At 46.4% G+C, this 27,009-nt stretch overlaps 1 protein-coding gene across 8 annotated transcripts in view; it reads left to right on the forward strand.

The window, feature by feature from the left end:
• The window catches only part of LOC146833388 (single-pass membrane and coiled-coil domain-containing protein 3-like), a 389,302-nt gene that overhangs the window by 32,806 nt on the left and 329,487 nt on the right, over window positions 1-27,009 (forward strand). For all 8 annotated transcript variants that reach the window (XR_014960579.1, XR_014960581.1, XR_014960582.1 and 5 more), the window contains exons 2-3: window positions 17,595-17,690; window positions 24,945-25,046. The gene's annotated coding sequence lies outside the window, so the exon portion shown is untranslated. The remainder of the gene's footprint in view (window positions 1-17,594; window positions 17,691-24,944; window positions 25,047-27,009) is intronic.

The raw sequence follows: 27,009 nt of genomic DNA on the forward strand, positions 1-27,009 counted from the left end.
TGGAGTCTCCACGGGCAAGAGCTACACGGAGCTCATCTTTCTTATTGTTACAAGCTTTATTATACCCGGTGTGCTCTGACATATAGGGCGAGGGCGGGCAGGGCCAAAATGGCACACAAAGCACTCCCCAAGCAACTTAAAAGGGTCCTCGATAAACTTTACAATGTTTGAGTACCACAGTTCATGGCTACTCTGAGCTGAGATTGACTTTTCTAGTTCCAGAGCAGTATCCCCTAAGGCTTGGGTCATGTGGTCTCTGATGTCTAAGTTTGCTGCTACTTTGTTTCGTTTGATTCTACACTTATCATTTGAGGGCAGCATATTTGTTCTCAAAGATACTGGCACATTCACCCTGAGGTTAAATAAGTCTTTTAGGGAACAATGGAGGGCATTATGATCGCTACCATCCCTGCCCAGTATCTTCAAATCTGCCAGGTTGCCCCACAGCTGCAAAAACATTAAGAAATAGTAAATTCTACATGTATGACCTAGACGATTGAAGGTATAGGCCACATGAGGATCAGAGCCTTCAAGCCACATGATAGGGTAAATGACATGAGCTGATAAGCAGCCCTTGTCCAGCGTTTCACTGGATTAGTATTAAGTGTAGGGATTTCCCATGCATCATCTTCCTCACTAACAGGGAACCACACCCCATGTCCATCAGTTCGTATTTTGTGTTGAAGTCGCCGGCAATGCTAAGAATATCTTGTGGGTCAAGGGCGGCCCGTGCATGCTAAGATCACCTATGACCTGAGTCTCCCCCCCTCCTCCCGCAACCTGATTGTACACATTATGGATGTAATAGGAACGCGTGTCGGCCCGGGTGATAGATATGCCCAGGATGTCTTGTAAAATCAAAGGCAACATAGAAATGTTGTCATCAAGGGCCAATTTAACCCAAATAAGGAGGCGGCCTGAACGGCAGCCCCTCCCTATAGAAAAGGCAGGTATGTGGTATATTATATAACCAGCTCTATGCAGAGTGTCTCGAGACCAGGTTTACTGCAGGAGGCACAGGTCAAATGCAGCAATAACAATCCCCCAATTCGGATCCCTTAATTTGGACTTGATCCATGCTATTTTGAGGTCTCGGCCTGGCGTCTGAGCGCGCTCCTTGCCTGCGAGAGGTATGGTAAACACTAGAAAGAAGGGGACTTAAATCCACGCCCTGTGTCCGAATCGGTTATGATTCACTCGCGTCCTGATTTATGTTTTAATTGTCGCTTTCAATTGGTTGGACGTCATTGTGTTACCGCCCTTGCAGTTTTTTAAGCCCGCCCTTCGTGACAAGCGCATCTGTTTTCACTCAGCCCAGATGCAAATACAAGTGGCTGAATGAAAACAGATATCCGATTGGCCGCACTCTGCTAGTCCTACCAGCGTGTTACCCCAAAGAATTGTGGTCCATGAAGTAGCGTCGGCGGGTACGCCTATGCCAAAGTTTAAAATGAAAATAAGTGTCGCGTTAGCCATCCCTGGACACGTGTTTCGAGGTAGTTGCCTCTCGTCAGCAGGGAGTAGGTATGTGTGTAGGGTTGCTGCGTAGGCTGCCCAAAAATATTCTCAGGTAAAGTACCGCTCAAGGCGCGCAGGTGCGTAGCCATAGGCTCGTCAGCCCCACCGGCTCAAGGGAGCCTGAATGTAAACAAAAATCCGATTGGCCTGACTATTTTCTCTACTGAGGAGGAAAGTTATCCCGAAACCCGAGCCATGTCTCGGGCGATATTTTAAAACCCGGGACATGTATCGGGTCTAGAGATCATCAACAAGTACTCACTTGCACCCACTGGGGTGAACCACTCAAGAAACTTCATGTACCAGCTTCCCTTGGGGCGACCCGGATGAGAAGCTAGCGGAGTGCGGTCCACTGCGTTTGTTTATAAAATGGCTCCTTCGAGCTTTGAGCTGACGAGCTCCTGGACGATGCACCTGCGTGCCTGTGCGGGCACTGAGGCCCTTGACGGTTGCTTGGCGGCTCTCTCTTCTACCCCTGACTATTTTCTCTACTGAGGAGGGAAGTTATCCCGAAACCCGAGCCATGTCTCGGGCGATATTTTAAAACCCGGGACATGTATCGGGTCTAGAGATCATCAACAAGTACTCACTTGCACCCACTGGGGTGAACCACTCAAGAAACTTCATGTACAAGCTTCCCTTGGGGCGACCCGGAGGAGGAGCTAGCGGAGTGCGGTCCATTGCGTTTGTTTATAAAATGGCTCCTTCGAGCTTTGAGCTGACGAGCTCCTGGACGACGCACCTGCGTGCCTGTGCGGGCACTGAGGCCCTTGACGGTTGCTTGGCGGCTCTCTCTTCTACCCCTGACTATTTTCTCTACTGAGGAGGGAAGTTATCCTGAAACCCGAGCCATGTCTCGGCCGATATTTTAAAACCCGGGACATGTATCGGGTCTAGAGATCATCAACAAGTACTCACTTGCACCCACTGGGGTGAACCACTCAAGAAACTTCATGTACCAGCTTCCCTTGGGGCGACCCGGAGGAGGAGCTAGCGGAGTGCGGTCCATTGCGTTTGTTTATAAAATGGCTCCTTCGAGCTTTGAGCTGACGAGCTCCTGAACGACGCACCTGCGTGCCTGTGCGGGCACTGAGGCCCTTGACGGTTGCTTGGCGGCTCTCTCTTCTACCCCTGACTATTTTCTCTACTGAGGAGGGAAGTTATCCCGAAACCCGAGCCATGTCTCGGGCGATATTTTAAAACCCGGGACATGTATCGGGTCTAGAGATCATCAACAAGTACTCACTTGCACCCACTGGGGTGAACCACTCAAGAAACTTCATGTACCAGCTTCCCTGGGGGCGACCCGGAGGAGGAGCTAGCGGAGTGCGGTCCATTGCGTTTGTTTATAAAATTGCTCCTTCGAGCTTTGAGCTGACGAGCTCCTGGACGACGCACCTGCGTGCCTGTGCGGGCACTGAGGCCCTTGACGGTTGCTTGGCGCCTCTCTCTTCTACCCCTGACTATTTTCTCTACTGAGGAGGGAAGTTATCCCAAAACCCGAGCCATGTCTCGGGCGATATTTTAAAACCCGGGACATGTATCGGGTCTAGAGATCATCAACAAGTACTCACTTGCACCCACTGGGGTGAACCACTCAAGAAACTTCATGTACCAGCTTCCCTTGGGGCGACCCGGAGGAGGAGCTAGCGGAGTGCGGTCCAGTGCGTTTGTTTATAAAATGGCTCCTTCGAGCTTTGAGCTGATGAGCTCCTGGACGACGCACCTGCGTGCCTGTGCGGGCACTGAGGCCCTTGACGGTTGCTTGGCGGCTCTCTCTTCTACCCCTGACTATTTTCTCTACTGAGGAGGGAAGTTATCCCGAAACCCGAGCCATGTCTCGGGCGATATTTTAAAACCCGGGACATGTATCGGGTCTAGAGATCATCAACAAGTACTCACTTGCACCCACTGGGGTGAACCACTCAAGAAACTTCATGTACCAGCTTCCCTTGGGGCGACCCGGATGAGAAGCTAGCGGAGTGCGGTCCACTGCGTTTGTTTATAAAATGGCTCCTTCGAGCTTTGAGCTGACGAGCTCCTGGATGATGCACCTGCGTGCCTGTGCGGGCACTGAGGCCCTTGACGGTTGCTTGGCGGCTCTCTCTTCTACCCCTGACTATTTTCTCTACTGAGGAGGGAAGTTATCCCGAAACCCGAGCCATGTCTCGGGTGATATTTTAAAACCCGGGACATGTATCGGGTCTAGAGATCATCAACAAGTACTCACTTGCACCCACTGGGGTGAACCACTCAAGAAACTTCATGTACCAGCTTCCCTTGGGGCGACCCGGAGGAGGAGCTAGCGGAGTGCGGTCCATTGCGTTTGTTTATAAAATGGCTCCTTCGAGCTTTGAGCTGACGAGCTCCTGGACGACGCACCTGCGTGCCTGTGCGGGCACTGAGGCCCTTGACGGTTGCTTGGCGGCTCTCTCTTCTACCCCTGACTATTTTCTCTACTGAGGAGGGAAGTTATCCTGAAACCCGAGCCATGTCTCGGCCGATATTTTAAAACCCGGGACATGTATCGGGTCTAGAGATCATCAACAAGTACTCACTTGCACCCACTGGGGTGAACCACTCAAGAAACTTCATGTACCAGCTTCCCTTGGGGCGACCCGGAGGAGGAGCTAGCGGAGTGCGGTCCATTGCGTTTGTTTATAAAATGGCTCCTTCGAGCTTTGAGCTGACGAGCTCCTGAACGACGCACCTGCGTGCCTGTGCGGGCACTGAGGCCCTTGACGGTTGCTTGGCGGCTCTCTCTTCTACCCCTGACTATTTTCTCTACTGAGGAGGGAAGTTATCCCGAAACCCGAGCCATGTCTCGGGCGATATTTTAAAACCCGGGACATGTATCGGGTCTAGAGATCATCAACAAGTACTCACTTGCACCCACTGGGGTGAACCACTCAAGAAACTTCATGTACCAGCTTCCCTGGGGGCGACCCGGAGGAGGAGCTAGCGGAGTGCGGTCCATTGCGTTTGTTTATAAAATTGCTCCTTCGAGCTTTGAGCTGACGAGCTCCTGGACGACGCACCTGCGTGCCTGTGCGGGTACTGAGGCCCTTGACGGTTGCTTGGCGCCTCTCTCTTCTACCCCTGACTATTTTCTCTACTGAGGAGGGAAGTTATCCCAAAACCCGAGCCATGTCTCGGGCGATATTTTAAAACCCGGGACATGTATCGGGTCTAGAGATCATCAACAAGTACTCACTTGCACCCACTGGGGTGAACCACTCAAGAAACTTCATGTACCAGCTTCCCTTGGGGCGACCCGGAGGAGGAGCTAGCGGAGTGCGGTCCAGTGCGTTTGTTTATAAAATGGCTCCTTCGAGCTTTGAGCTGATGAGCTCCTGGACGACGCACCTGCGTGCCTGTGCGGGCACTGAGGCCCTTGACGGTTGCTTGGCGGCTCTCTCTTCTACCCCTGACTATTTTCTCTACTGAGGAGGGAAGTTATCCCGAAACCCGAGCCATGTCTCGGGCGATATTTTAAAACCCGGGACATGTATCGGGTCTAGAGATCATCAACAAGTACTCACTTGCACCAACTGGGGTGAACCACTCAAGAAACTTCATGTACCAGCTTCCCTTGGGGCGACCCGGAGGAGGAGCTAGCGGAGTGCGGTCCATTGCGTTTGTTTATAAAATGGCTCCTTCGAGCTTTGAGCTGACGAGCTCCTGGACGACGCACCTGCGTGCCTGTGCGGGCACTGAGGCCCTTGACGGTTGCTTGGTGGCTCTCTCTTCTGCCCCTGACTATTTTCTTTACTGAGGAGGGAAGTTATCCCGAAACCCGAGCCATGTCTCGGGCGATATTTTAAAACCCGGGACATGTATCGGGTCTAGAGATCATCAACAAGTACTCACTTGCACCCACTGGGGTGAACCACTCAAGAAACTTCATGTACCAGCTTCCCTTGGGGCGACCCGGAGGAGGAGCTAGCGGAGTGCGGTACATTGAGTTTGTTTATAGAATGAAAACAGATGGCGACCTTGTGCAAACACAGCACGCAGTCTCGCTTCCCTCCGAGCCTCTGTGGTGAGATCACCTCCTGCCCATCCTCCTCCCCAGCCCACCCAAGCTCTGCTGCCTCCCGGGCTCATTTGGAAAGTAAACAATGAGTACGTTGCTGCAGCTAGTTATTGCGACGTGTAATTGATACACAGCATTAAAGTGCCATTGAAAGAATGCATTCACGTACTGTATCAGTTATACAGATTGTTTTCTACTTTTTTCAACATTCGAACGCTTTATTTCACAGAAATGCAGAACGAGTAAAATTAGATTTGTGGAATTAAATATATTTTAGGCGAGAATGTGACCGTACAATTGAGTTACTTCCTGGACTCAAGCAGTGACATCTAGATTAGAGTGATGCAAAGCTGTTCACTGTAACATCTGAAGCAAGCAAGAAACTGCTTATGGTTGCAGTAACAGTCACACTCTACCCAATTTCCTTTACCTGTGTGTGTTCTTTCATTGAATGAATATTATTAAAGACTGAATAAAAGCTGTGCATCAGCATTAACTCTGAGCAGTCAAAATGGCCGTTTGGATTGTTAACTGATGGACTTTGAAAAGATAGGAAATTGTTTACTGTATTCAACATGGAAGACATGATGGATAAGGTACCAAGGTAAGTAAGGAGAGAAAAACGAGGGCCCTAGGATTGCTTACCTGCATACCTGCAAAAATTAGCTTATCACTCGTAATTAGAGATTAATACTGCATCAAAAAAAATTGCAGAACAGACATCTAAATACAAGTAGTTTCCTGCATGAGAATACAAGGAGTTTTATCCGGCTTGCCACCCTCTCAAAAAGTACCAAGTTTTTACACTGTCCAGGCCCAGATGTATCTATATACTGGTCACAAAAAGCATTCTCTTTTACAACCAGTGGTGAATTTTGCGAACTATTCATAAGGTAGGTCACAAATGACACCTCACTCTAGTTGGTGGCAATCTCAAGCACGGTGGCCTACAAGGGTCAGCAGCCCACTATGTATGTGATTGCTTTGAAATAGAGGTTTTTTTATACAACAGCCTAATTTCCTTACAGGATAAAACGGCTATTAAAAAAAAAAAAAGCATATTCTTTGAGAGTTAACACTGGTCCTCCGGAATCATTTTCAACAATTCACAAAGGAGAACAGGTCCAAAGGGACCTCCTTCCCTTTTACTAATATGTTACCATCCAGACTTGGGAGTTAATAAACTTTCAATGTTTTGCACCTGGAATTCTGGTGGAAAACCATTGAGACAGCTGGCACAAATTTGGTATTTGGAAGGGACACCCACAACACACCGCTTCTAAATACTGAATCAATATCCAGCGGCAGTCTCAATTTAGGGATCAGTAAAGCTTTATCAACTTCTTAAATGGGATTGGTACAAGTATCTTCAACCACAAAAAAAATTCTGTACATCAGGCCCCATGTTCAGTAACCTCCACATGTACAGATGCAGGAATTAGCAGCATCTTTGGAACTTTGGCTGAAGAGCAGCAGTTGTATGTTCCAGAAATGGCTGAAGAAATGGATTCAGTGGCCTGTTTTTAGGTCGAGCCTAGCGGCTCCGCACATTCGCTGCTCGCTCTGTGAGGCATGCTGGAGTAAAGTATGCTGTGGAAGCCTCACCTACTCTCCTCCCATATTTTTCATTGGCTAGTGTCATTGTCCTTGGTAAAAGCTGGCTTCCGATAGATTATGAGGCTTGTTAGTCCCTCCTTGTTACCGCCTTGTTGCTGTTTGTTACCTCCCATGAGGACTGGATCTTTTACTTGTGGTGTTGCACAGTCTCTTTCATAAGTCTGTAAGTACTTTTTTCTTTAATCATCTTCCTTATTCCACCCATGACATTTCAGCAGGCCCTCTGGTTTTACTAATGTATATATTTAAATTAAAGCGCATCCGCTTTAACTATAGCGGCTGTGTTTAATTATTTATTTACTTAACGCTGGCCGCTTACATAATGTAGTTATTAAAATTGTAGGCGTTTGCTTTAACTATAGCAGACACGCTAATTATTTATTTACCTAACGCTGGCCACTTTCGTAATGTATTTATTACAATTATAGCGCGTCTGCTTTAACTATAGCGGACACGCTTATTTTTTTTAAATTAAGAGTGCAGTCCACTTTCGTTAGGGCAGAGCAGGGGGGGCACAACGTTATAACATTTGCAATGTAATAGGACTCGCATTTACAAGCGTTCAAGCTATTGTCATTTTAAATGACAATGCCGTTTATGTTTTTAAAACCAAAACATAAATAAAAGGCATTGTCATTTACAATGCCAATAGCTCAAATTCGCGTAAATGCGAGACCTATTGCATTGCGAATGCTTGTTATTAGTTGCCTTTGGCTGGGAGGGCTGCTTTAAAGCAGTGGCATTTCGTAGAAGGTTACATGGGGCTTTAAGAATTCCCCTGTGGGAACCTATCCCCTGCATGTCTGCGCCATCCCTCACAGCATGCATGGGACCATCTTTGGGAGCAAAAAAGGAAATTGGCAAAGCCAGTAAGCGCTCGGTACCAAAAGAAAGACATATTGGGTTTGCCAGTGCTTGTTGGTTATTTGAGTGGGTGAAATGTGACAGCCAGAAATGTAAAGGATGTGATAGTAGGCGATTTCAGTTAACTGGCATTTTCTCATGTAGGTCCATCGTCAGTGTTTGCCAGTTTCCTTTGGTGTAGCACACCTCACTACTCACCCTTATTTGAAAACTGTCACCAGCATTGGAATTGTCTCACCTCTCTCAAAAGGCCCAATGCTTTCCTTAGACTTTAGTAAGTGTTGGAAATGGCCCTTTTGCAGGGTTATCCCTATACTTTTTGCTTGTTCCTCCTATTTTGTCCTGACCTGTTTGTTTTGGTTTTAGGACTCTGGGCACTTTCCCACTGCCAATCAGTGCTAAAGTGCATATGCTCTCTGTGTAAACTGTGTTATGGATTGGTGTGTCCACGATTGGCCTATTTGATTTCTGTGTCAGAACCTAGTAAAGTGCACTGTGGGTGCCAGGGCCTATAAATCAAATGCCCGTGGTGGGCTGCAGCACTGGATTGTGCCACCCACGCAAACGGCCTGTAAAGTGTAACTCTGGCCTGCCATTGCAGAGCCTGTGTGCAGCCTGGAGCTGCCATGTCGACTTGGCAAGTGCACACAAATTCCAAGTCCCTAAACCTTCCCTTTTCTACATGTTAGTCACCCCTAAGGTAGGCCCAAGGTACCCCTGTGGGCAGGGTGCATTGTATGTGAAAGGTAGGACATGCCCTGGTGTGTGTGGCATGACCTGGTAGTGAATTACAGCCTACTTCGTCTTTCACTATTGCAAGACTACCTGTTCCTCATAGGCCAGAATGGGCAGTTTGATTATAACATCCTATAATCCTAAGTGACCCAGGGAACATGGTAGAAAGTCGACTTTAGTATGCCTGAACTCAGAATGATAAAATACATCTTTTAGTGAAGTTGGTTTTAACATTCTGTGTTTGAAAATACTGTGAGAAGTTGGCCGGGTATATGCTGTCCGCTAGTTATAGTGGGCACCCTGTACCAGTCCAAAGAACCCTTATTGATAGGTTAAAGACAACCTTTATTGAAAGCTATCCTAGTGGTAGCTATGGAGAGCAGCCTTCAGGCTAAGTCTTGAAGGAATGTAAAGCAGCTTGTTTTACCAGTCTATAATCTCTTGAATGACCAAATGAAATGAGAACCACACCGGTATATATATACAAAATAGGTACATATATAAAATATATGTATTTATTATTAAATACACCCTACTAGTCTCTTTATGAGGCTAGAGGTCAAAGCACATATGTTACAATAAAAATATCACAGTAAATTAGCACAATATATACGATAGGTCCCGGGGGGGGGGGGGACTGAACCATATACTATCAAAGTGGTATGAGAACCACGATTTGACTAGACACAGTGAATTGCTGGGACTCTACGGAACCACCCAAGGTAGTGACACAGACGACCTACGGGGGACGCGTGCAGTTTGAACACAGGCATGAGCCCGTATTATGCTATGGGAAAGTCGCGGTTGGAAAATTAGAAGTTAAAGACACTTAGAGCTGGCCTAGGAACAAACCTTTTGGACTTGGATGGTTCTAGGGCCAACACCCACGGGAGCACCGGAGTACTCGTGTTACCTAACCCAGGGAAGCCGGGTGCATAGGTGTCAAATGGTGTCGGGCGTCTTCATCGATTACAATGGCGAAATGCTGCAAAGTGCTGCTGCCGTGAAAAGAAGTGTCCGAAGAGATCCAAGCCTGGATCAAAGATGTGAAGAACCTGAAAGCAGAGGGGACAGAGTCTGGGTCACTAGCCAGTGACCAGATGCACGGTAGACAAATTCCCACCGATGTTGGGTGCTTCAGGTGCAAAGAGGTGAAGCTTGACTCTTCAGCCACGAGGACAAGGAGGGGTCGACGATGACTAGGAGCTGGATTCGAGCTGTCCCACTAAGGATGTCGAGTGCTGTAGTGTCGGTGCCCGGATTGGACACAACAAGCCTTGGCAACAGCAAACCACGCAGGAAGAGGAAAGATGCTTCGGTGCGGACCAGCAAGGACATGGAGACTCTCCAAGCGATGGAGAGTCAGGGTACGTCTGGAGCAACTGGTAAGCCCAATTAAAGTTAAGGGACCCACCAGTCGACACACTAGGGATCGCGAAGGGACCTTGAGAGAAAACACAGAGGGCCAGCTCACGTAACACTTGTGGAGTGGAAGCGGGCAATCTTCAGTGCAAATGCTGCTCGGGGTCAGGGCTACAAGTAACCCAAAGCTCAGCTGCAGGAGTCGCTGGTAAGCTGATGCTTCTGCAAATGGTCGCGGTGCCCTCGGGTTGCACGGTCTTCCACGAGGGATACAGGCCTCAGACTTGCTGAGTGGACAGATCGACCTCAGAGACCACGGGAACCCACCTCCTGTGTTGCAAAATTCTTTGGAGTTCGGCGGGAGCTTCGGAGATGCAAAATGGACAGATGCGTTTTTGGTGCCTGCCAAGCAGGGGAGTAACTCCTTTACTCCAAGGGAGATTCTTCTGTCATCTGGCGTTGTGCAGATCATCGAAGTTCCCGGATTCAGTTTCAGAGTTTTGTCCAGGGATATCTAAAGTCTTGTTGCCAGGGGTTCCTATCTTATACCCAACGAAGGGGTTGGACTAACTCTGGGGACCCACCTATGGGAGGGTTTGGAAAGAGGGGTTGCTACACCCATTTCCTTTGTCCAGTTTTGGACCAGAGCAGGGGCTGGTAGCCCCTGCAACCCATTTGAGCTGGACTATGCACAGGCACACCAAATGTGCCCCCAGTGCAGACTTCAGAGCACTTCTGGAGTGCACCCACCCAGCCCTAATACACTTAACGCCTGTCTGGGAGGTGGTGACACCTCCCTGTGACAGGAAACCTATTGTCCAGGCCTCCCCTGCTGAAGTTTCCTCCAGCAGCAGGAGGGCAGACTCATGTCTGTGGCTGGCAGCATCCATTTTGTGATGCCAGGGCTCTGTTAGCTGGTACCGGGTATACCGGTGTTGTCCTGTCTCTCCCTCTAGAAGGGTGGGATCATACTCCCACACCAGTTACTGTTACATGTTTCCGTGCAGCCATCCCAAAGTTAGCATTTACTGTTTAGTTTTAATGCACTTAAGAGTATATGGTTTGGCTGCATCACAAACAACCCCGGAATAAAGGTTCCGAAGGCTGCAAAGGGGCTATGCTCATGCATGGGCACCCTCTCACATAAAAACCAGCACCCTGCCTTCAGGATTAGTAAGGCCTGCCATCGGGGTGACTGATAGGTTTATATGTGCAGTGATATTGAGAGATATAGTGAACCTATATCTCAGTAAGGGGTGCATGCAATACCTTACCCAGGCTGCAGTAGCAGTCCTGTGGTGTCATTTTGGAAGGCTTCCCAGGGGTGGCATAATACATGCTGCAGCCCCTGGTAGGCCTCTGGGGTACCTATGCCCTGGGTACATAGTATACCATATGCAAGGGACTTATAAGGGTACCCCAGAATCCAATCTGGAGTGTACCTAAAGTACTGGTAATCAATTTGGAGAGGAAGCAGCTAGGCTGGGGTCCTGGTTAGCAGGGCCCCAGCCAGACTAAAGTCGAAAAACAGTGAAACATCAGCAAAAAGTGGGGTAACTATAAGAAGCAGATCCTACTCTCCTACAAATACCACTTTTAGAAAGTAGGTATTTTCTTACCTAATGATCCAGCCTGCCTCTGCTAGCTTGTGTATTGTCTGTCTGGTTTGTGAGTGACAGGGGTTGGGGGAGACTCCAGGTGAGTCAGCACAGGGCTGAATAGACCTATCTGCACATAGATGGGTGGGAGTAGTAGCACCTGGGTCTGTGCCTGCCTTCCACAATGCTGGCTCCACCTCCTGTGGTGCGTCTGATGACCCTGGCCAACACTGACAAGGAAAGAAGGTGCACACTGGCAGAATGCACTCATAACTGGTTTGAACTAGGTACAGGACCCTCTGCCTTCAGAGGACAAAGGATTTGCTAATATAAATATTGGGGCCCAGACCCCAGAACTTTAGATTACTTTTGAACTAAGGAACCTGCCAGGAAGAAGAACCGGAAAAGCTGGAGAAGTAGTACTGCCCCTATGCTGCATGTTGTGGGGTTGGCCTGCAGTGGCTGCTTCTGTATTGGGTAGGGAAAGGACTGGACTGTGCTCTCATCATTCTGCATTAGAGTTTTCTCCAAGGGCTTGAAGTAGAGCTTGCCTCCTGTTGGAAGTCTTAGGGATAGAAAAGACTTCAAAGAACTCTCTTGGGATCAAGAAGACTGCCAAGAAGAAGAGCTGGAGAAGCTGTGAGGAGGAACTACTACTTTGCTGTGTGCTTTGCTGTGTTGGCCTGCAGTGGCTGCTTCTGTCTTGGGCAGTGAAAGGACTGGACTGAACTTTCTGCAATCTACTTGTGTGAGTTTCTCCAAGGGCTTGAGGGTAGAGCTTGCCCCCTGTTCAAGAAGTCTCCGGAACAGCAAAGACTTCAAGCCCGACGCCGACTTATGACGCCGCTGCCGACTCTGTGTTCTGAAGGCACCGCAGAGGGCACCGCCGCAATGCCGCACCACGACCCTGGTTTCACTAACGACGCCTGCTGATGCCGCCACCGAGCCACTGCTCGCACCGTGACCAATGGGCACCGCACCGCCTCGCGACGATGCCTTGGTATCATCGACGAAGTCGCTCCACGCCGCTGCTTGCACCATGGTTCGAGGGCACCGCTCGTAAAGTTACACGACGCACCACCCTCATCCTGCACTGCAGCCTTGGCCTACCGACGCCGGTGCCATCGACTCCAGTTCTTCAGCCGACTACAGCGCTTCAGCAATGCCAACGCCGCTGCTGCACCGTGACCTGCCAGCACCGTGACGAGCACCACCTTCATCTCACACCGTGACCCTGGTCTCACCGACGCCATCTGATGCCGCCACCGAGCCGCTGCTCTCACTGCGACCTGAGGGCACTGCACGCCGCACCGCTGCACTTTGCACCGAAGCACCCGATGCCTGCCGACGCCAGCGCTCCTGACTCCATCAGAAAGGAGATCGACCTGCAACGCCCTCTTACCATGTTCCTGCATTCTTCACAGGCTCTCTGTCTCTCATAACCCTGCCTCTGTATCTATCCTTCACAGTGCACTTCTCACGTGTTCTCTGTTGTTGCTCTCTCCCTCTGTCCCCGTATTCTTTACAGGGCCTCTGTCTCTGCATTCTTCGAGGTTTCTCTCCCTCTGTTCTATATCGCCCTGTGCCTCCTTTTATCATAGGTTGATTATCTCTTTTCCAGAGTGGGTTTTTCAATCCTTAAATCGTGCCTCCCATAGACTAGTATGGTCTAACCAGTAAGAGAATCATCTTCTCCTTTCTATGTGCCCTGAGCAGATTAAAGTTACAATAATACCATAGATCTGAAGTCAACGTTTACTCCAAGAAGGAGTTTTTTGTGACTGTGTCCCTTGGGCACTAATTCCAAGTATTTATTTCCTCTGATAGTCGGACGTGGCAATGGAAGGGGTGGCATTAACACCTCCTTTGAGTTCCTTGACTGGGAACATTCCAAAATCCCACCACAGAATCAGAAGCCCAGACCTTTTACCCTATTTCCTTTCTTGCCCTCTGATGCCGGACATCAGTATGGAAGATGCACCGGAGCTTCACGAGCGAGATAGACCTTTACTGAGTCCAGCTAACTGCACCCTTACCACCCACCCACCCCCAGAATCCGTGTATATGTTTCAATGGTTAGTAAGAGACTGTGGTCTTTGGGAGGTCCCTCTCGTTGTTAGTGTATAAGTATCTGCTCACGTCTCTTGCTGTCAGTGTATATGTCTTTAACGTTGGTGGAGGCCAATCTGGAAGCTATGCAGATACAACTTGTCTAATGGGCTTACTTTTGCTTAGTACTTGTTTTATAGGGAGTTCATACCTAGAACCATCTTAACAGTGCTTGATCTATGAGGGGCAATGTATTGCGCTGAAGCATTTAGATCTGGGGGCATGGTAATTAATCTTGTGATTTAGGGATATCAATAAAGTTAATTTACCTATACAAGATTTTAATTGTGATCTTGGTGTGAACTGAGAACATTGGCCATGACAGAATTCATGTTATTATTAAGGTGGCATCACCAATGTGAATGTGGATTTTAAAATGGTGGGAAGATGGTTTAAAGAACCACACAATTAAAGAGTCTGTGTGGTACCCTTTCAACATTTTTAGGTCGAGCTTGGGAAGCGCATACGCTGCTCTGCGAGCCATGCTGTATTAGAGTATGGAGTTGAAGCTCCGCCCACTCCGCACACAATTTTCATTGGCTTGTGTTATCGTCGTTCGTAAATACTGGCTTCTGATTAGTTAATAGGCTTGTTGGTCCCTCCTCAGTACCACCCTGTCTTCATTTGTAACCTCCCATGAGGACTGGCCCTTTTACTTAGGTTGCTACACGGTATGTCTTATTTGGTCTGTAACTACTATTTTCTTTAATGAGTTTCTGGTATGCAGGCACGACGTGCTTTCCTGCACTGTGCTTTCCTGCAACAATCATTGCGCCATGCGCGCTTTCACTTTTATTTAGTACACATGATTTGTTTATGCCTACATGGGTCACCTTAGCGAGATCTGCGATTTGTTCACACTTTATCTATAAAATAGGCGGTCGCACGCCTTTATTTTCTTCTGCATGGCACAGCATATTTTATCCAGCTGTAATCCTGTAAGGTGAGTGCGATTTTGTGCTGTCGTGGTTAGCATGGTGCTCTCATAGCCAAAAGTAGAAAAACGCTAAGGTAGCCATCTAAATTATGAAATTCAGATTTAAAAAAGCTTGTGAGGTCAGTTACATGGCACATTCCGAGTTCTGATGTCGTTTGATTTCCTCCCTCCTGCCTCTTAACTCTGATTGCAATCATTAGCTCAGCGGAACCCGCCCCCCTCCTCAGCTGCACGCTCCCCATCCCGAAGAGTTTCCCCGACTGGACCTCCTTCAAGCACCTATGTTAGAATACATTCCCTCACTCGCACAGCCTCCTTGCCTAACTGGAAAGCGCTCTGCCAGCAGCACGGGTCCACCATTTGTTCTGACTTTGTTTCCCTTTTGCCCGGTCAAAGTATCATGATAAAAAACAGTCTGCGTCCCTATAAATGACTGTCGATGCACATCACTTTCAATCAGTCATCGGCAGATGAACTGGTACAATAATTGTAACCAGTATTTTTTTAATTTGTTCAACTCATCAATAAAATACAAAATAAAGAATGAAGGGAACCTGAAACAAGCATTTGGAATGCAATAGGTCTTGCATTTCTGAGAGTTTAAGCTATTAGTATTGTAAATGACAATGCCTTTTATTTATGTTTTAATAACCAACACATAAATAGAAGCCCTTGTCATTTACAATGCCAATAGCTCAAACTCGCGTAAATGCGAGACCTATTGCATTGCAGATGCTTGTTCCTTTTTTTTCTGGCTCCTCTTCACAGCACACATCTGATCATAAAACTGTTACATGGGCATGTTGCTTTTTAGTACACTGGAACAAGTAATTGAGAGTTCCTATGAGTAAAATTCACCCCCGCTAGACCTACAGAGAGTAAATTCATGGATAGGGAACAATTAAAATCACTGAAGCTGGGAGTTATCTAAACTGTGTGGGGTTCTCAGTGCTAGAATGTTGAGAGAAGACAATGTTGACTGTTCTCAAAAGCGCCCTGTGTGGTGATTTGGAGGCAAAGCCACCTGTTGTGTGGAATAGTTGATCTAAGAAGGATATAGCAATTTCCTTGGTAACATTCCTTCTCTTAGTCATCTGTGGATTTGGTTATGTTTTAGGAATGAGTAAGAGACCACACTTTCACTGTCACACTTTTTCTACAGTATAAAAAGGTTCTTCTTTGGCTGTCGGTGTATATGTTTGAGTGGTGAGTAATTCTCTCCTCTCTTCTGTCAGTGCATATGTTTGAGTGGTGAGTAATTCTCTCCTCTCTTCTGTCAGTGTATATGTTTGAGTGGTGCGTAATAGTCTCCTCTCTTCTGGCAGTGTATATGTTTGAGTGGTGCGTAATAGTCTCCTCTCTTGCTGTCAGCGTATTTGTTTGACTGGTGTGTAATTGTCTCCTCTTGAGTGGTGAGTAACTCTCTCCTCTCGACTGTTAGTGTATATTTTGAGTGGTGAGAAATAGTCTCCTCCCTTGCTGTCATTGTATATGTTTGAGTGGTGAGTAATAGTCTCCTCTCTTGCTGGCAGTGTATATGTTTGAGTGGTGAGTAATAGTCTCCTCTCTTGCTGGCGGTGTACATGTTTGAGTGGTGAGTAATAGTCTCCTCTCTTCTGGCAGTGTATATGTTTGAGTGGTGAGTAATAGTCTCCTCTCTTGCTGGCAGTGTATATGTTTGAGTGGTTCGTAATAGTCTCCTCTCATGCTGGCAGTGTACATGTTTGAGTGGTGAGTAATAGTCTCCTCTCTTCTGGCAGTGTATATGTTTGAGTGGTGAGTAATAGTCTCCTCTCTTGCTGGCAGTGTATATGTTTGAGTGGTTCGTAATAGTCTCCTCTCATGCTGTCAGTGTACATGTTTGAGTGGTGAGTAATAGTCTCCTCTCTTCTGGCAGTGTATATGTTTGAGTCGTGAGTAATAGTCTCCTCTCTTGCTGTCAGTGTACATGTTTGAGTGGTGAGTAATATACTCTCTTCTGGCAGTGTATGTTTGAGTGGTGAGTAATAGTCTCCTCTCTTGTTGTCAGTGTACATGTTTGAGTGGTGAGTAATAGTCTCCTCTCTTCTGGCAGTGTATATGTTTGAGTCGTGAGTAATAGTCTCCTCTCTTGCTGTCAGTGTACATGTTTGAGTGGTGAGTAATAGTCTACTCTCTTCTGGCAGTGTATGTTTGAGTGGTGAGTAATAGTCTCCTCTCTTGCTGTCAGTGTATATGTTTGAGTGGTGGGTAATAGTCTCCTCTCTTGTTGTCAGTGTATATGTTTGAGTGGTGCGTAATAGTCTCCTCTCATGCTCTCAATGTACATGTTTGAGTGGTCCATAATAGTCTCCTCTCTTGCTGTCAGTGTATATGTTTGAGTGGTTCGTAATAGTCTCCTCTCTTGCTGTCGGTGTACATGTTTGAGTGGTGAGTAATAGTCTCCTCTCTTGCTGTCGGTGTACATGTTTGAGTGGTGAGTAATAGTCTCCTCTCATGCTGTCAGTGTATATGTTTGAGTCGTGAGTAATAGTCTCCTCTCTTGCTGTCAGTGTAAATATTTGAGTGGTGCGTAATAGTCTCCACTCTTGCTGGCAGTGTATATTTAATGGTTATTGAGAAGCGACTTTAAACTCCACCCCTCCTACCATTATTAACTCATTTCGGCATCCTGCTCACCTCATGATATTGCCTGTTTTCTTCACAATCCTGTCTGCATTCTGCTAGTAGCTCCTCTAGTGCTGCCATCACCTGGTTGTGTTAATGAAGGGCACATACTGTGCTGGCTCCTGAGCTGGGGTCATGACTGTGGAGATCTAATTTCTATTTCTGCTTTCAGGATTAACCAGTGCCCGACTACTGACAATTCTGTCCCAGCTGAGGGGTCCAGCATCCTTCCTAACGTCCACCCAGGAAGCTTGGTGCAAACTGCAAGGTAACTTGTGGAAATTCCCAAAGGAAAATTGTAGGCATACAATCTAACAACAAAATCCCAGGAGAGTAAATGTAAACGTAGTGCTTGCAGTGAGTGTCCATGCCTGAAACACAAATGAGGTCTGCAGTGGCGCCTTAAAACTCTTCCAGATATATGTGTAGGTGAAGAATGTGCATTACTAACAAGCTACTTTCAAGGACGCTTTCTGGAACAGACTTGCAGTATCAGAGACAACTGTAGAGGAGCAAAAGCAAAAACAATATTAATAATGCTGTAGTTGTTGGTCCCACCCGGCTACTTCCTGGTACACAAACCTCTGAGGCAGAGACCTTTATAAAGCTGATGTGGAAAGGGAGCAGATAGTACTGCATTTACTGCTATTTGGAAGATAGGCTGTCTGGGCAGAAACCTTTATAGAGGAGATGATGAAAAGTAAAACAGATTAGTGCAGATACAGCCTATGGCAAACACAAGTGCAAATTCCTAACTACAAACCCTTGAGGATCCTCTGTCAGGCAGATCATTTTGCAGGGATGAAGAAAGGAATGCTGAGCTTAGAAGCAACCTGTGCTCTACCTGCAGACAAGCCCCAGAGCAAAGGTTTTTGAAGAGAAGACAAAAGGGAGACACGTTAAGTGCAGCTTACCCCTCTGCTCTGTTTGGCAGGCTCCCTTGGCAAGATCTGTGCAGAGGCAAAAAAGGGAGAACATCCTGTGCACAGATATCCATATGTACATGTCCTAGTAGACACACCAAATGGCTGAGATTGTTTTGCAGAGATGAGGCCAGGAAGAATGCCCCGGGTGCGGATCCTACCTGTGTGCTTAGTAGTAGACAGGTGCCAAGGTAGACAGGCTCTTTAGAGGAGATGTAAAGAGGGAAAACACTCTGGGTAGAGATTCTACTTTTTAGGTCTCGCCTGGCGTAGGCTGCGCGCATGCTCAGTCTCCCTGGCGAGATTTAAAGAGATGTAGGTATTTTCTGTAAGGGGCATTAAGCCCCGCCCCTCTTTTCCATTGGCTGGCGTCACCGTTTATGCTAAACGGTGGCCAGCCATTGGAAAAGAGGTGTCGGTGACGTATTTGCTTGGCTTTCTGAGCCGTCCCATTTGGACGGCCTGGCCTGCTTTGCGTTAGTCGCAAAAGGTTTCTTATCTTTATGGGGCCAAACACATGGCCCCATAAAGACAAACCTTTTCCCAGGCGAGGCCGTCCAAGTAGAACGGCAGAAAAAGCCCAGCGAATACGTCATGGCGTGCGCTTGTTACAATAGCGATCCCGAAAGCGATGTTTACAAACAGCTACTGGAGGGCAGCACAAGGCAGAAGACGCGAACCAGCGCTGCTCCTGGAGTTGTAAAAGATTATCTCCGCAGCTAGAAGGGATTATGTTACGTTCAAAAACCATGCGCAAAAAAATTCCATCACGGCTGAATGAAAAATATCATTTGATGGCCAGAGTTTGGAATGCAAGGAAGGGACAATTACAGGGATGTGGACGAGGATTTATAAAAGATCAAAGCAAAATGAGAGAAGAAGCGTGAAGCATCTTGAAGCAGCCTGCGTAGCGGGTGCTAGAGAACCTCTCCGGGATGCGCTTAGAGTGAACCCCTGATGGTGCTAAACAACAGCGACCCCCCCCCCAGCCTCCACTGCAGCGGGCTGTTCTAGGAAATGTCCTCTGATAAGAGCAGGCAGGAGTGCATTATTGCCTTGCGTCTATCATCTTCCCTCTCTCCCGTCGCTGCTCGTGACCCCGCACCCCCTTCTATCTGGTAAATAATCCGTGAACTCTTTTCACTTTCAGAACTGGCAGCAGATGTCTTTCATTAGTCTGTCCAAACCTGCCATTGTGTGCCATCAATGCTGCGGCAGTCCTGGAGAAATGTGTCATGAGTGCTTTTGTGTGTGCGTCTGTGCGTGTATGAGGGGGTGTGTGCGGACCCACGTGTGTGTGTGCGCCTGTGCGTGTATCAAAGACTGTGTTCACATTTGTGTGTGCTTGTGCATGTCTGTGCGTGTGATGGTGTGTGCATGTACTTGGGTGTTTTTGTACTAGAGCATGTGATTCTATGTGTGCTTGTGCGTGCAGATGTTTCTGGATGTGTGCTTATGTCTGCGTGTAATGGTGTGTGCATGTACTTGAGTGTTTTTGTACTAGAGCATGGGATTGTATGTGTGCTTGTGCGTGTGGATGTTTCTGTATGCGTACTTTTATGCGCCCTTCTGTTCGCGTATGAGAGTGTGTGCGCACATTTGTGTGTGCTTGTGCATGTCTGTGCGTGTGATGGTGTGTGTGTGTGTGTACTTGTGTTTATGTCCTTGGGTGTTTTTGTTCTGGAGCATGTGATTGTAAGTGTGCTTGTGATTTTGGTAGTTTCTGTATGTGTGCTTGTGTGTGTGTGCGTCCGTGCGTTTATGAGAGTGTGAGCACATTTGTGTGTCCTGCATCCCTCCCACCCCATCTAGCTCCTTGGGTCTGCCTTATAGCTTGCAACCCGGTAGCCGCCTGCTGAAGCCCGATTCCTGAGATCCAGTGAACATCTGTTTTGGTTTGTGCCCTTATTCCCAGAGTGCATCTGTGCACTGTTCAGCCCGTAATTGTCAACTTTTCTTTGCAATTCCCTGATGGTGCTAAACAACAGCGACCACCCAGCCTCCACTGCAGCGGGGATGTTCTAGGAAATGTCCTCTGATAAGAGCAGGCAGGAGTGCATTATTGCCTTGCGTCTATCAGCTTCCCTCTCTCCCGTCGCTGCTCTTGACTCCGCGCCCCCTTCTATCTGGTAAATAATCCGAGAACTCTTTTCACTTTCGGAACCGGCAGCAGATGTCTTTCATTAGTCTGTCCAAACCTGCCATTGTGTGCCATCAATGCTGCGGCAGTCCTGGAGAAATGTGTCATGAGTGCTTTTGTGTGTGCGTCTGCGTGTATGAGGGGGTGTGTGCGGTATCACGTGTGTGTGTGCGCGCCTGTGCGTGTATCAAAGACTGTGTTCACATTTGTGTGTGCTTGTGCATGTCTGCGTGTGCATATACTTGGGTGTTTTTTTACTAGAGCATGTGATTCTATGTGTGCTTGTGCGTGCAGATGTTTCTGTATGTGTGCTTATGTCTGTGCGTGTAATGGTGTGTGCATGTACTTGAGTGTTTTTGTACTAGAGCATGGGATTGTATGTGTGCTTGTGGATATTTCTGTATGCGTACTTGTGTGCGCGCTTCTGTTCGCGTATGAGTGTGTGCGCACATTTGTGTGTGCTTGTGCATGTCTGTGCGTGTGATAGTGTGTGTGTGTGTGTGTGCATGTACTTGTGTTTATGTCCTTGGGTGTTTTTGTTCTGGAGCATGTGATTGTAAGTGTGCTTGTGTTTTTGGTAGTTTCTGTATGTGTGCTTGTGTGTGTGTGCGTCTGTGCGTGTATGAGAGTGTGAGCGCATTTGTGTGTCCTGCATCCCTCGTTTGCGAGAGTTTGAGCTATTGGCATGGTAAATGACAATGCTTTTTATTTATGTGTTTTGAAAATATGCAAGCAGTGTTTATAGTCCTTGCTTACAAGAAGCAAGGCTGGCAGTAACTGCACTTCTTTTACTGCCAGCCTTGCTTCTATAAGTACAAAGTGCGTATTTACACACCGTTTGCAAGTTTTCAAAACACATAAATAAATGGCGTTGTCAATTACAATGCCAATAGCTCAAACTCTCGCAAATGCGAGACCTATTGCATTGTAAATGCTTGTTCTTTAACTGATACCTGATAAACATGGCATAACGGCAAGACATTAACAGAGATGAGGAAAGGGAGAATGACAGGGGTACAGTCCCCATCTGTGACCTCCTGATAGGCCCAACAGCAGAAACAATGAGGAAAGGAAGAAAGTTCCAGGTGGAGATCCCACCTTTGCACATCCTCACTGGTCCCAAGGTAGAGACAGTTGCAGAACTGAAAAAAGGGAAAACACACCTGGTGCAGATCCAGTTTGGCGCCTCCTGATAGACCCATAGGGCAGTTGTGTAAGATAATATTGAGCACAAAATGTCAGGATACACAATTATCGCAGAAAATATATTGAGGGCAAAAATAACGACTTTACCTACTGGTAATGTAAACCACTAGAATATTGACTACAAAAAAAATTGTGGACCAAAATATCTACATAACATAGGTAAGCATATGTATTAACAATATTGTAACTTTAAACAAAATGAAATGAATAGTTACATTTTAAACTATTTAAATAAAATTGTAATATGAAAGCATGAAAGCATAATTGAATAACTTTTATAGAATTTGAATGCATTCAAATACATGTAACTTTAATATAACTTTAAAATAAGTGAATAAAACAAAAATGACACTGTGAATTCATAAAACATTTAGTAAATGTAAAAAGGTACATAATAATAAAAAAATACAATATTAATTATTTACAATATATAATAAAATGCAATATGACCATATATAAGTAATTTAAAAAAAGATACATTATAAAATATACTGTGTAGTTAGGAAAGCATTCTAAATACATGAAAAAAATTAGTTACTAAAACTAATCAACATTTTCCAAGCACACAAACACATAAAAACTAAACAATAAAAAAAAATAAAACAACACGAAGCAACTATAAACCAATCAAACACCCCTATGTATATACAATCATACAAGTATTGGAAAAAATGTTATGTACATTTTGTAGGCGAGTAATTAAATGTGGTAATCTAAATCCAATCTAATAAACGTTGGGGAAAATTAATTGATGGGGGTGCGAAGCAAAACATGGGGGCCGATTATGATGCGACCCGGAAAGGCTCTGACCGTCGGTTGGAGCCTTTCCGGGCCGCATATCGGTTTAATTTCCAACTGCCACATTACAATGCTGGCGGTTGAAAATTTAACCAGTCGGTCATTCCGGCTGTCTTCCGACAGGCTCAAGGAGCCTGTTGGCCAGTCAGATGCCGGCCCATAATCTCAAAGGGCGGCCTTTCTTATGATACTCGGTCTCAGGCAGGCTTTCCATGTCAGGCTTTCCGACACGGAAAGCCTGTCAGAGAGCGAGTATGGGGGCCCCTACGGGGCCCTCTTGACTCTGAGGCCTCCGGTTGGGGGCAGAAGGGGGCACCTTTGTACCCCCTGTTAATATCTGCACCCCGTGGCAAGCACCTTGCGGTACCTGCCACAGGGTGCAGGGATTAACACCACCTCCCATTTCCCTATGGGAGCATGTATTGCAGCCGGTTTACAGCCATAATACATGCTCCCATAGGGAAATGTCACAATGCGACCGAACACTGTTCGTTGCTTCCTAATCAGGAAGTCGGGACTGCCGACCGGGGTCGGCCGGTCCCAGTTCTGGCACCCGACATCGTAATAGGCCCCTCTATTCTTCAAATACCAGTCCAACAAACACTGGGAAAAGTACATAAACAAAAGGGGGCGGGGGTCCAGAGCTGCTATTCTAACTCCAATTTAACAAATTCTGGGGAAACGCATACATTGAGGGGTTCAGATTTACTATTTTATCTTCAGTCTAAAAAACACTGAGGAAAGTGCGTATGTGGGGGTTTGAGGAGAGACTGTTAGATTTCCCATTCAAACCTTAGTCTAAAAAATTTGGCGAAGGTGCATACATTGGAGTGGTGGCCAGATTTACTATTCTAACTATATTCACATAAACATAGGTTAAAGTAAAAACATCGAAGGGGGCAAATTTACTGTTTTAACTCAGTCTAATAAACATTGGGTAAAGCGCATACAGGGGATGATTCAGCTCTTATATTCTAGCTCGAGTTTAACAAACATTGGGAAAGTGCATATATTTGAAATATCCCTTAGAAAATTGAAAATTAAAATAATATTCATAAAAATTTTATGAAAGATTTCCTTAAGTTGTTTTAAATCAAAAGTAAAAAATAATTAAAACATAAGAAATATTTTTTTCAATTCTAAAAATAGTCAAGATTAAAAACATGTCTTATTTTGCCTTTGAAATGTAACAAAGTCCCCCGAAAAAACAACTACCAGAAAAAAATATACATTACAATTACACTTTTGCAAATTATAAATTTACAATAATATACATAATAAACTAAAAACATAAAACAATACATTAGTACATATATACAATAATAATATACAGTACAACACACATTAAAAAAACGAAATTGAACTGAGCAATTGTTACTCTTCAATTTTATAACAGAAAAACAGTTAAAAAAAAACAGTATACTTTCAATAGTTTGGTCTACAATTCTTTTGTAGTCACAATAATTTGCCCACAATATTATGGTCAAATTATATTTTTGAGTCTATATTAAGGTGAAATGCTCTTGTAGCTAAAACATTTCCCAGGTTGAGGAAAAGAGAACTATGTTGGTGCAGATCCTATATGTGTGCTTCCAGTTAGTTATTCTCCATGGCAGATACTGTTACAGAAATGAGAAAACGAAGAACACCCCGAGTACAGATTTTGCATGTGCACTTATTAAGATAACATTAGGGAGAGCATGTTCTGTGCTGATCATTCATGTGCGCTTTTTAGTAGATATATCCCAAGGCAGAGACTTTTGCGCAGAGAACAGGGAGAGCACCCTAGGTGTAGTGATATACAGGCTCCATGAAAGACACTTTTGCAGAGATGAAGAAAATTAGACCGCCCTGGGTGCAATTTCCACCTGCATAGGCTCCGATGGCAGAGATGAGGCTGTGTCTATGAGTTAATTTTGGCTATTATATTTTAATTGTATGCGAAACTGGGTTATTAACTAGGGGGAGACCAAAGCTTGAGCTCTCCATGTTTCATGTGGCCTTGGGGAACAATGTTTCTTTTTCTCACTTTGGGACCGCCACGCTTTTCCTGGCGGTCCAGAATCGAAAAAAAAACATCTGACCATCTGCTACAAATAGGGCAGATGGTCTGATGTACTTACACTGACATCCCAAATTCTTTCAGGGTATCAGTATAAAGCATTTGGCTGCATAGTCGGTGGGGACACTACTGGTGGAAGCATGAATATGTGCCTAAGTCTAAATAGAGTTAGCAGACTTTCAGATTGGCAAACAAGGCACTCCACCGCATTTCTGGAGGACTTCATTGTCTGACAAACTCTGAACGATGCACTAACTTCAAAACTCTGCTTGCTTCCTGATACCAACTCCTATAAGAATGCCATCATGTTATAGAAAGGAATCTACTCTGCTGTTTCCTGAGGTTGGGTCCACCATGGTGTGGTGTAGGTCTAATATGTATTTCTGGTTTCAGGATTAACCAGTGAAAAACAGCTGGCAGTTCTCCTTCACCTTCAGGACAGGGGTCCAGGATCCTTCCCATCGTCCACACCGAAAGCTTGGAGAAAACTGCAAGGTAACCTGGGGAACTCCCAAATTAACATTGTGGACAGAACATTTTCTAACAAAATTCCAGTATATTCACTGTAATCCTAGTGCATGCAGTGGGTGCCTATGACTGAAGTGAAAGTGAGCCATGTAATTGCACTTTTTACATTTCTTTTATCCAAGTGTTAGTGAAGAAACCCATTAGCAACAACACTACTTCCAATCATGCTTTCTACTAGGCAGACTTCCAGTAGCAGAGACAACTATAAAGAATGAAAAGCAAATTAAAAGCACTGTGGGTGGAGGGCGCACCTAGTAAACACATCATCAGAGAAACTTGTAATGAAGAGGAGGAAACAAGCACATACTGCTGCAGATCTCACTTGCTTACTTCCTGTTAGATAGATTGATTGCAAGTTGTATTTCTTCAAAGAAGTCACATGGTCTCAGTGGCTCCTACTCTGCTCATTAATGTGCATAACTCCATTGTCAGATTGCTTTTCTCACCCATCAGGTTCAGACCTCAGAGACTGTTGCTATCCGTCCAGTTCTTAGAAGACTCTTCAACACTGCTTACTTTTTACGGCACCTAATAATAAATATGCACTTGAAATCATGGAATGGACACCCTTCAGAAGATGCTGGCAGTGCCATTCTAAATACCCCAGGGCTGATATCCACCCTGTCTTCAATCTTTGTCTATCACCAGAACACGACGAAATCCAGTGCGGCGACTCCTCGGGCTCCGCAAGAAAACTCTGTACCAGCGACAAGACGTATGGTGGGCTCGCAGCAAAATGTCTAAGTCCTCCTCAGAAATGCCAGACATCTTCTGTGAGGCTGACACACTCCCCTCCGAAGAAGAGGAATCAGGTGAGTCACCCGACCTCCCAGCATGCCAACCCTGTCCCGAGATCATTGTCTCTGACGTCTTGGAACCAGAGGAGGAAGAACTTCCAGAAGAAGACGAGGAGCCCAAGGACGTTTCATCCACCTTGGTCAGCTCCGGTCCTCCTTAGAAAACCAACCCTCGTATAAGTACTCTCCATAGCCAAGCGTCTCACTGAGCCCAGAAATGGCCTAACATCGTAGCCGAGCTCAGCCTCTACGGAGGATGGGCAACAGGCCCTGTGACTAAGTCTCTTCCACCTTCAGGTGCACCACCGCCCTTGAATGCTGGTCGACACCGAACTAATGGCCGGGGAAAGATCCTTCCAGGAGTCTTGACCCTCAGCAAGCCTTAAGTCCGAGGATGTCTGTCGGCGCCAACACTTCAAAGCTGGCTCCACCATCAAGGCTAAAACCATCATTGGTGCCGAAGCCGCTGCCATCGACTCTGAAAACACAGTCAACTCCAAAACCATCCACTCACAAGACCGGGGAAAGCCCAATCCTCAAGAGGTTCTTGCAGGACCTGGACGAGAGACCAAGGTGGGACGTCATCCACCCAGAAGTGTAGGCTTCCTTTTAAAGAATGTCTTCCACCGAACACTTCTGTGTCCTTAAAGAGGCCTAAGGACAAAGCACCCACTTCTCTCTTCCATCACCCCCGCCTTCAACTTCACCTCCACCTCCTCCACCACCACCAGCTCCTCGCCGAAAACCCGCTATCGCGAGCGGGATCCGCCATGAAGAGAAACTAACAGAAAGGCAGGTCACAGGATTCCAAGGAAGCTGGAACGACTAGCACCGAGCAGCAGACTAGACAGGTTATATCCTATTTCCCCGCATCAGCTGACCTCCGTTGCTGCTTCCTGAGAATACCCCAGCGGATGCTGGGTAATGTTGTTTGCTGACGACATGCTTCCCAGTCACACAGTGATAGTTGAAGAAGGAAAGAGTGTGCCTGTATGTCCCTTGATGCTTACCCCCAGCCACGGCCATGATAGGTAGTCACACCTTGTATAGAGAAAAAGTATAAGCCTGCACCCTCAGACCCACTTTACATCTGAGGTCATGTCCCAACAGGCTCTCTGGTTGTCACCTCTGCT

This window comes from Triturus cristatus, chromosome 4_2, assembly GCF_964204655.1.
Source record: "Triturus cristatus chromosome 4_2, aTriCri1.1, whole genome shotgun sequence".
In the NCBI taxonomy this organism is placed as follows: Eukaryota; Metazoa; Chordata; class Amphibia; order Caudata; family Salamandridae; genus Triturus; species Triturus cristatus.